The sequence below is a fragment of the Cydia pomonella genome, chromosome 9 (assembly GCF_033807575.1).
Source record: "Cydia pomonella isolate Wapato2018A chromosome 9, ilCydPomo1, whole genome shotgun sequence".
Taxonomy (NCBI): Eukaryota; Metazoa; Arthropoda; class Insecta; order Lepidoptera; family Tortricidae; genus Cydia; species Cydia pomonella.
In genome coordinates this window covers 18,679,872-18,691,480 of record NC_084711.1, presented here as the reverse complement: position 1 = coordinate 18,691,480, position 11,609 = coordinate 18,679,872, and positions in this window count along the sequence as shown.

The window sequence follows — 11,609 nt, the reverse complement described above, 5'->3', positions numbered from 1 at the left end:
TATGATAAATAAAATACGCAAAACAGTTTTAAGTTTAGTAAAAATAAGATGATAGGTAATTCAAAGCATAAATGCACTTAAAGTATTTGGAAACATATATGCCGACCGGTCTGGCCTAGTGGGTAGTGACCGTGCCTATGAAGCCAATGGTCTAGGGTTCGAATCCCGGTAAGGGCATTTATTTGTGTGATGAGCACAGGTATTTGATCCTGTGTCATGGGTGTTTTCTATGTATTTAAGTATTTTTATATTATTTATTTATTTTTATCGTTGTCTGAGTACCCACAACACAAGCCTTCTTGAGCTTACTGTGGGGCTTAGTCAATTTGTGTAAGAACGTCCAATAATATTGATTTTGTTTTATTTGCTATATGCTAGAAAATGGCGTGGAATTTTATAACATTTACTAATTTGAATGTAGTGTTCACTTTACCCGAGTCCTGTTTTAGAACAAAATATAATGATCCATATTACGGTATCCCGTTTTATCTAGTATTTCATTTACTCACAACGTGTACAACGCAACAAAAGCAACGCAAAGTACACTTTTTACAGAAATGACAGAGTAGCCTCCCGCGTCTTCAGTTTTGATCTCTGTCCAGGGTGCGAAGCCAACGTGCCAATTGTTTACGCTCCGTAGCGAACGAAACGCCACTGTCTCTGTCACACTAATATGGAAGATTGATAGAGAGAGCTGACTACGATATGCTACGGAGCGTAGACAATTGGCTGGGCACCTAGGGCGTTAGCCGCCAAAACTAGATACGCCGGATCGATCCCGCGGCCTCCGACACTGGAAAGCTTTGTCTCTTTTCCTTTTAGTATATGACATCTATTTCATTTAAAACATATTTTTAACCCCCGATGCAAAAAGAAAGGTGTTACGTATTTGACGCCAATGTCTGTCTGTCAGTATGTCTGTGGCATCGTAGCTCTCCAACCGATAGACCGACTTTGATGCGTTTTTAACGTGAAATCGAGTTTCGAGTATAGAGGTTTTTTATTTATTTATTTAATAGTTGTTTATTACAGAAACGGTTATTTCGTTACAGGAAAAGCTTTGCCCAGCACTAGCCTAAATGCGCGGTAGATGTACCGTTAAGTCTTAATCACGGATAGGGTCTATAATGGGTCTCGTGGAAGGAATTCAATTAGGGGACACATTGGGCTCGGGAGTTGTTAATGGGATCGGGTCCAGCCAACATGGAGTTTGAATTAATGACGTTACGCGTTTGTAGCGACTGGAAAATTCTAGAAATGTTATTTTGTTTTAGGTTAACTTTAGACCTAACGTTGTTACGTTGTAGGAACACTAGTCTTGGCTCAATAGAAACGACAGTAAAATTTTATATGAATCCAGTTTTAAGTGAACGATTCAAATCTTTATTAACATAATAGAAAAAAAATAGATACATATATATATATATATATATATATATATATATATATATATACATATATAGAAGTATTACTATAACTAGCTTAAATCTAAAATAGGCCCTTGAGGCAAGCATGCTGGCGGCATATTTCCTCGTTGTATCGCAATGCTGATACGTTGTGCGAGGAAGCCGGGAGCCGCCAGCTCTTCGGTCACCAGTTACGTTTTTTTCGACATGTTACATGCGCGTTATCGACCCTAAAGCCGCCCCCCCCTCGTTGAGCTCTGGCAACCTTACTCACAACACTATGAGTAGGGTCTAGTGTTAATTGGCTGCGGTTTTCTGTAAGGTGGAGGTACTTCCCCAGTTAGGTGGAGGACCTACTAGACGTTTCGTGATTTCTGCAAAAAACTTGTGCGCACTGGGACTTCATGGACCTAGAGTTTCAACGTCAGTGAATTAGTTTATTTAGTCAAAATAAAATATAATATAGTAGAATTGGTTTCTAGAAGCAGTATTTAGGAGTTTTTTTTTTTTATCTCATACCTCTATTACCGACGGAAAAATATATTCGATTTACGGTACGGGCACACAACGAAAGCTTTGGTATGCCAGGCCCCGTAGGTACGTGTTTTTCTCTCACTCTCACTGAGCGTAAACATGAGCGAGATGCTGTGCGTGTTCGGGACCGCGGATCAGTGTTGGCCGAACGTTAATTGCATTTAACCATTAATAAAATAAATAATGACTCAAATCGGACCACGGGTGTCGGAATAATCGGTGAACATACATAAAAAAAATAGCCACAACCGAATACAGAACCTCCTCCTTCTATGAAATTGAAGTCGGTTAAAAATAAAAAAAGCCTTTTATTTGTCGCAGGTATATACTTAATTCATAAACATAATTAGCGAAAGCAATACACTTACATTTACTCTAGATTTAGTACGACAAAATTTTCTAATATCATGCAATTAATAATAAATGTAATTAAAATTTGGTTTAAATTTGTTTTTTTTGCCGTATTTATGAATTTTTATTCTGCAAGAACCCCTCCTGTGAAGGTGAAGGCCTCCTCCAGTGATGGCCAGTGATCTCTGTTTTTGGGAACATCCATCCATTTTTTACTTCCTATTTGGGTAATGTCGTATGCCCACCTAGTGATAGGTCTGCCGTAATATTCTGATCTAAAAAAGCGGTACGATTTTTCGAAAAATCCACTCAGAAACTACCGCTCCAAACATATAATTTCGCACATTACAGACGTGTGTATTTGCGCGTCTACTTAAAGACCGAAGCCTTACAGTGTGGTTCGGCTTTAAAGAAAATGTATTTAGTATTGTAGGTAACAATAATAAGTACAAGTTTTCGATTTTCTAAATTCGCTTTTAATAACAAAAGCTAAGGTACTAATTGTATGTCCCAACGAGCGTCCCGAGTAGCCTTTAGGGACGCTCAATTATGTGTTAAAGGTCAGCATATTGTAAAACCTAAACTTGTTGTTGTCCTACTAAACGCGGCCGATTGAGCTGTCGGTCAGGTGACCCTCGTTGGGGTCGCGGGAGTGGATATGTCATTATAGACGGAAAAAGGAAGACCGGAAAACGAACTGCCAACGTAGAGATTATGTTTTATGTTTAGCGTTTAGGCGGGAAGGATTACTCACGCTAAAACTGCCCGGGCCGAGGCGTCTGATACCTCGTTTTTATGGATATCTATGCTCACGATGATGCTTTGCGAAGTGTCAGACGTCTAGGGTTTAGGCTTTATGGCTCAGTTTAATTGGTCAATAATAGAGTTGTGCCCGCTCGGTCTTTAAAAAGAGCGCTCCGATCTCGGTCAATCGGTCAAACGAACTAGTTCGCTCTTTTAGGTCCTTTAGTTCCTTTAGTTCAGGAGCAAATCTCGAGATCTGAATGAGTATGACTAGGTTATATCATGCTCTCGCTCGCAAATAAACAGAGCGAGAGCGTGAGAGAGCGAATTTCATGACCTTGACTCATTCCGATCATTCGCTCTCGACCGATTTGTTACTTGGTACTGAGGGCCTACCGCGAACCACGTTCGACGTGTTGCCTCTCTGTCGCACTTGTAAATTCGTACGTAAGTGTGACAGGGAGGCAACCCGTCGAACGTGGTTCGCGGTAGGCCCGCTGACATACCGACTACTGAACTAAAGGACCGAGACCGATTAAGAGCGCTTAAGATGAACTAGTTCCTTTCGGTCTGTGGTGGGATTTCATTCCTTTTAGTTCTTCGGTCCTGACCGACTCAAGCCTAGTCAATAACTTGGTCGATATAAAGCGTGTGGGGACTCCCCGCAGGCGGTATAACGACTAGTGAAACTCATAAGTCGATAGTTCGGTCGATGTACAGCATGCCGGTGACTCCCCGCAGGCGGTAAGGTTGTAAAACGACTGGTGAAACTCATAATGGCATGCGTTTTGGAAATCTCCCGCACCTCGCATTACGGGCCCTATCGACCAATGAAAACATTTCCTCGAATGCGGGCCCTGTGGCATGCTTTATGAAAGTCTCCCGAACCCTCGCGATCGACCTATGAAACTGAGCTATTAAGAGGAAACAGACAACTTTTGCATTTATAAGGTAGCAAGATATCACTTATATCTCAATCTGACACGATCGAGTAACTAAAAAATTTAAGCAAAAAGCTATGGAAAAGAGGCTTACCAAAAGATAATTCCAAATATAACAGGAGTGTAATTGGCCATTACGAGGTTAAAGGAGTTTTAGCCAAGATGGGACACTCCGACAACACCGATTTTGGAATGTGTGGCGAAGAGGATGAGACAGTGAAACATGTGTGAATGTCACGGCCTCGCCAGACAAAGAATGAAGGACTTGGAAGAAGACTATCTGGAACCAAAGGAATTCAAAATGCTACCCATGAGCTGTTGAGCTCTATCATCCGGCATATGGCGATAGTCGAAAAAGCTCTTGAGTAGCTGACGGATCTTTTCTGAGGGGGCAACTGCACAAAAGATCCCTATGGGTCGAAGTGTGCAATGGCCCCAAAAAATTATAAAATAAGATAACAAAAAAATCCCCTCTTGGGCTAAAAAAACAAAAAAAAAACCTACCTATGTAACAATGGTTACGAAATGAGGTAGAAATAACAGTAATGCTTTTACGCACAGTTACACTCAGTGTATTCCAATGATTCCAGCTCAGTGATTGGTGGATGTCAACAGATTTGTTATATCAAATTTAATTGTGGTTACCGGCCCATAATAATCGCATTCATGCCTGAGAGATCGTGAACAACCTGTAAAGTAAAATGATAAATATAAAATACGATGAATTAGTGATAGTTTCGAGTAACTACCTAATGAATAATGCTAAATTCTGTGGCCGTTTTAAAATTATCGAAGTAACCCCAACTTTTTTAAAGTTACCCCATTTTACAGTACATACCTCTAATATACAAACGGTTTTAGTTGATACAAGACATAATAATAACTAAGAGTCAGATCAAGCTAAGTTGGCAGCGATTTTGATAGCATGTACAAGTGTTAAGTAAACGTCATAATGTTTGACGTTTAAAATAACACTTGCGCTGTCTGCGCTGAAAACTTATCTTGGTCTGACTCGATGAATACAGTGAGTAAATCCGATACGGGCGATAAATAAAACTACCGAATACGAAACCGATACGGGCGATAAATAAAACTACCGAATACGAAACCGATACGGGTGATAAATTAAACCAAATATTTAATTAATCCGTGTTATCATTAGTTAAGGAGTTTTTTAAGTTACACTTAATTACGATCCCATACTTAATTATTGAAAATTTACCGAGCAGCAATGTACTGCAAATTGCTATTTATTTATACCTGACGTAACATGACATCACATTACGAGATACGAGCTTTTTATAGTAACTGCTAACAAGCGTTGACAGTTACTTTAAAAAGCTCGTATCTCGTAACGTGTGTTGCTCTACATTGCGGGCCGGATTATTTAGTATGTAAAAATGTTCTCAATATATTCGCCCGTATTTAATTCACACACACTGTATATGTTCGAAATAAAATTATATTTGTTTATTATTAAAGGTAATCATAGTTGCTTACAATAATAACTTGGAGGATTTAACAACTGGAGTCGCCTTTAAGAGATTACCCCTCTGTCGAAAACCTCGGCCAATGGTCATATGTGTTGCATGGACTGACGTTTATCTGCAACCCATACCTTTGACGTTCCCTACCCCGCAAAAATTGGCATAAAATTTGCTTTGTACATAAAATTACAGACAAGGCGTCTCCAGTTGTTAAATTCTCCAAGAATAATAAAGACAATCGCGTATACCTATATAACTTGTATTACCTCAAAAATGAAATCCCAGATAAGTTCTATTTAATATACATTAGTATAATTAGGGCATGTGTAAAACATGGCCCGGGGCAGAGTTATCAGAGCCGGATAATCGGGGCATTATTCATTTCATGGCGCTCGGTAAATTTGCATATCGATAAGAATAAATTGTTACTGCTTTTAACTAAATTTGGTTAATGTTCAAATTGCTTAATGTTTGTTTATATTACAGTAGAATAGCTAAGTTAATAAGTTCCAAAAAACTCATTGGTACGAGCCAGGATTTGAACCCGCGACCTCCGGATTGAAAGTCGGACGTGATATCCACTCGGCCACCACCGCTTTCGCTGCTTTTTTTATGTACGAAATATCATTTGATATTAAAATTTACCATTAGCTTTAGATAGCGGTGAAGGAAAACATCGTGAGGAAACCTGCATACATCTGCGAAGAAATTCAAAGGTGTATGTTAAGTCCCCAATCCGTATTGGGCTAGAGTGGGGACTATAGCCTAAGCCCTCTCGTGCATGAGAGGAGGCCTGTGACCAGCAGTGGGATGTATATATTTAGGGTGTTTTTTTTTATGTTATATGGTTAATATTAGAATTTTTTTAAAGGTTAATGTTACATTGATCGATCTATACTGAAATCAAAAATGATTTTAATATATTCCTACAGTAAGCTCAGTAAGGCTTGTGATAGTAGACGGCGATAAATATAACGATAACGATCCATAACGCAGAAAGAAAAAAAAAAATACATAATCACACGAATAAATGCCCTTATCAGGATCAGAACTCGGGACCTCCTGGCAGGCAGGGTCACTACGGACTATTAGGCTAGGAGACTGTCAAATAATATGTGACAATCCAAATCAAAAGGGCCCCTTATGGCGGTCGGCGCTTACGCCATTATTAGCAGCGCGCCAATACTAATGCGGTATAGGTAAAAAACTTAAGTAAGTCACCTGTTGTATGTAGTTGTGACGTGTTCAAATAGACAATACATGTTTAAAAGACACACACAAACAAAACAAATGTCTATTCGAACACGTCACAAATACATACAACAGGTGACTTACTAAGTTTTTTACCTATACTTGTTACGCCTCGTAAGCGCCGACCGCTATAAGGTTCCTTTTTGATATGGATTGTCACATATACAAGGTGTAATAAAAACAGTGGGGATCCGTAACGCTACCAACGTTTTCGTAGCGCTACGCTAGCCGATCCCAGCGTTTTCTCGCTTTGTAGAGGAAAGCGACTACGAACAGAGAACCCACCGAGCGGGTTCCCGGTACTCAGTGGTATATTCGGTACCGTCTTCTGATGATGATGATGATAATGAAAAAATCTATGGAATATGTCTTCCAAGTCGGCTAACCCTCCATACAAAAGCCTAAAAATTTGCGTCAAAATTGATTTTCTTATTTTACCTAATAGATACTTATACGATACTGAATATGCTGGTTCTGTAGATTCAGAGAGCGGAGTTTTTGAAAATTAGTACCGCTTTTTTTGGTTACAATATGGTTGACAAAAATTAAATTAGCAATCTTGTTTCGCTATTACTTCTTTCTTTTTTAAAACTTAAAATAAAAAAAAGCTCAGTAAGAGTGAGAGAACAATACCAATACGAACCTTCGAGGCCTTAAACGGATCCCCTCTTTTTTTTTCACATTGTATATTATTTCAAATAAAAGTTAAATTAATAAAACAAAAATAGGCCATTTTCGAAATACTTACTTGAAATTTTCAGATGCAAAATAACTAATTTGTATATCCTTGGATTTCACGGGCCTATAAATCCCGATCTAGACTTACGTGGGGATATAGATCCAAGTGATCCAACACGTAGAGAGCCCTTGGAGAGCCTTAATGTCATGTTGGACCCGTTCACAGGCGCAACAATAGACACCCATGAACCGGCCGCAGCAGGCATTTTCAGCTCAATCGTAAATCGGGAAGTGGGTCAAATCTAGCTTCCAAGATTTGACACTAACAAAATAACATAGATACTAACAGGGGTTAAATAAAAGCTTGTAAAAACACTTTCTGCCTATGTTCCAACAAGCGGGCCATATAACAAAGTCGTCGCCAACTTTAAATCAAACACAATACATCCCATCCCATACTTACAGTCCATCTGGCGGGAACAAAAAATGACTACCTTTTATACTTCATCACCATTTCATTTATCGACGGGCATTTGTCCAGCGCTGGGCGATTTATCGTGCTCTCACCGACCACTGCTACTTGAACTCTGGATTGTCTGGACTTATACGAATTTTAATTTTATGTCTTTAATTTTTGGTTTTCTCGCTCGTAAAAAGTGTTATTAAACCTAGGCTATGAGGTCCGTAAATCCTAAATTTCGACCTATGGCTGTAATGTATTTTTTCGTCACACTTACTAGGCGATGATCCATTTTTTTCCTCACAAGTGTGATGATTAAAAACGTTGGGTGTGTCACGGGCGGTACCGAAATTATAAATAAATAAATATTATAGGACATTATTACACAAATTGACTAAGTCCCAAGCTCAATAAGGCTTGTGTCGAGGGTACTTTAGACAACGATATATAATATATAAATATGTATAAATACTTAAATACATAGAAAACATCCATGACTCAGGAACAAATATCCATGCTCATCACACGAATAAATGCCCTTACCAGGATTTGAACCCGGGACCATTAGCTTCGTAGGCAGGGTCACTACCCACTAGGCCAAATCTTTTTTTTTTTTTTGAACTTGAGATCTTCCGCTTCAATTCACACTCGTTCGTAAATTCTTGTTTACCATCCTTAATAGGTACACAATGGTTTAGTTTCGGCTGAAGGTTATGGTTATGGCTAAAACTAACGCAAAACCGAGCAAAAAATCGGGATCGATCGAACACTAGATTTTTTTTTCGTTTATCACGTGTCTTGTTCCTGACTTGTGAATGTTAGGGTTCCGTACTCAAGGGTAAAACGGGACCCTGTTACTAAGACTCCGCTGTCCGTCCGTCCGTCCGTCTGTCACCAGGCTGTATCTCATGAACCGTGATAGCTAGACAGTTGAAATTTTCACAGATGATGTATTTCTGTTGCCGCTATAAGGTAGAAGTACTAGTGGTCGACGCTGCACTAGTACTCGACATGGGCACTTTATGTCAAAGTGACACGGCTTGAATTCGAATACAGAAAAATCTTCGTTGTTCAAATTTAACCTATATTTCCATGAAATAAAGTGCCCATGTCGGTGACTAGTGCAGCGTCGAGCACTAGTACTTCTACCTTAACAACAAATATAAAATGTACGGAACCCTCGGTGGGCGAGTCCGACTCGCACTTATCCGATTTTTTCTATTTAAATCGTCTAGTACAAAGCCAAAATAAATAGTCAAATAACGTTTTTGGGATCGCAGACGTCAAACTCAATGTTCAATTTTATCCATGCCTTTAAAATCTCACCGTGGACATGCGAGGTCTCGTAACGCTGGTATGACATTAGGAGGCTTAAACTGCCATCTGAGAGCTCGGCATGAAATTATATCGCGCCCTTTTGTACCGTAACTGTGGTCATTTCTCACGTGAGATAGTAAGTGACGTATAGAGTGACCGCGAGGGGCAGTTTATCTGCCGCGCCGCACTGTGGGCCGGATCGGCCGAAAGAGGACATTCGTACTTTTTTGAGAAAATATTTTTTTTTAATGATTTTCTTAAAACTGTACAAATGTCCTCTTTTCGGCCGATCTAGCCTATAATGCGTCGTTTGAGGCCGACGTAATGTTGAATGGTCTTAAATCAGGGAAATATTAGCTTTAATTAGGCATTGTTAAAACTGTGGGAACAAATTAAATCTATCCAATATTTTATTTTTTTATACTACGTCGATGGCAAACCAGCCTACGGCCCGCCTGATGGTAAGCAGTCTCCGTAGCCTATGTACGCCTGCAACTCCAGAGGAGTTGCATGCGCTTTGCCGACCCTAACACTCCGCACCCTCGTTGAGCTCTGGTAACCTTACTCACCGGCAGGAACACAGCACTCTCTAGGGTAGGGTAGGGTCTAGTGTTATTTGGCTGCGGTTTGCTGTAAGGTGGTTTTTTTTTGTAGTCACTACTAAATAATATAAATTATATATTATAACAAAACACTATCTGTCTCTCACTAATATGGCAGACTGATAAAGAGACGGATAGCGTTTCGAAGTAGTATTGCAAACGATTGATATCTTGGCTAGGCCTCCTGGTGACTACATTTTGCGTACCAACTGTAGCAATGCAGTGGTACCAGAAAATATATAAGGTACCAAAGGTTTGACATGATGCTAACGGCCGCTTTCTATCACCGCACCGATCGCCGTCGGCAGGGTGTTCATCATCACACCATAGAACCTAAATGGTCGCGTACTGTGCGGTTTAAGAGGAATTTCCTCCCGTGAACGCTTCGGCTTTGGAATGAGCTTCCTGCCGAGGTTTTCCCGAGGGGCTACAGTATCGGGTTCTTCAAAAAAAGGAGTGTACAGGTTTTTAAAGGGTTGGCAACGCGCATGTAATGCCTCTGGTGTTGCAGGCGTCCATAGGCTACGGTGACTGCTTACAATCAGGCGGGCCGTATGCTTGTTTGCCACCGTCGTGGTATAAAAAAAAGGTAAAGGTAGTCTACAAAATCGAGATTAGGCTCGTTAGATACGTTTTGCGATTTGTCCTCGTTCAGTTGCTAGCTGTACCTATAAAAGTAAAAAAAAAATAGTTTTCCTTTTTTTAAGTTCAGTTTTTTTTATAATTCTTTGGTCGACTTGCCAGGGTTTTTTACTATGAACATATTATAAAGTATATGATCGACTTATTCATTTTTTTTTAAATATAAGGCTTAAAAATACAGAGTAAACATAAGTAATACAAGCTTCATAATCATAATCATAATCATAATCATTTATTTTGTAAAGCTAATTTACAAGTCACTTATAATAAAAAAATGTTAATACTTTCAATAGAGAGTAATCAAAGTTCAAAAATCAATAGCACAATTATTAATTGGTCATTATGAACTCTTCATAATTGTAGAACGGGCGCTCAATAAGCCAACTTCTTAGGCGATGTTTAAAGCTGCTTACGCTTGGGGCCCCAGTTATATTTTTTGGTAGATGGTTATATACTGTGGGGCCCGTCACATGAGTCAGTTTCGAGGACTTGGCAAGCTTGCGGCTGATAGCAACGAGCTTATGTGCATTTCGAGTATTGCGCCCATGTATCATGCCATTTGTTTTATAGGTGTGAATATTTTCACGCACATAAACTGCTATCTGCATAATTACAATAGCAGGTAACGTAAGAATCCCTAACTCTTTAAAAAGGTCTTTAGCCGGTGTATCAATTGGTACTTGTGCAAGGATTCTAATGGCACGTTTTTGCAGGCGAAAGACCCTTTCCCACTCAGCACAGCGACCCCAGAGTTCAGCTCCATATTGCAAAAGAGAGTGTACGGTTGCAAAGTAACACGTACGGGCGACCTCTGGAGTCACTGTCCTAGCAACTCGGCTTAGAGCGAAGCAGGCACTAGCTATTCTGCTGCACAACTTGTCGACATGCCTATCCCATTTCAAACCCGAGTCAATTTCGAACCCTAGAAAGGTTGTGGTGGTGGTTTGGTCAAGCGATGTTCCATCGATCTGAACAGGGAGCGGTGGCATAGAGCGGCCCGCTAAATTGAAGTGAATGTAGTGAGTCTTTTTTAGGTTCAATGAGAGGCCGTTTGTTTTGAACCACAGAGCGAGCTGCGCTGCTGTTGCGTTCAATGCCTGACAGACGCCATCTATGGTTGAAGCTGTTACAATAGCGGCAACATCATCAGCATACATAAGGACGTCACCCGTTTTTATAGCGTCCGGCAGGTCATT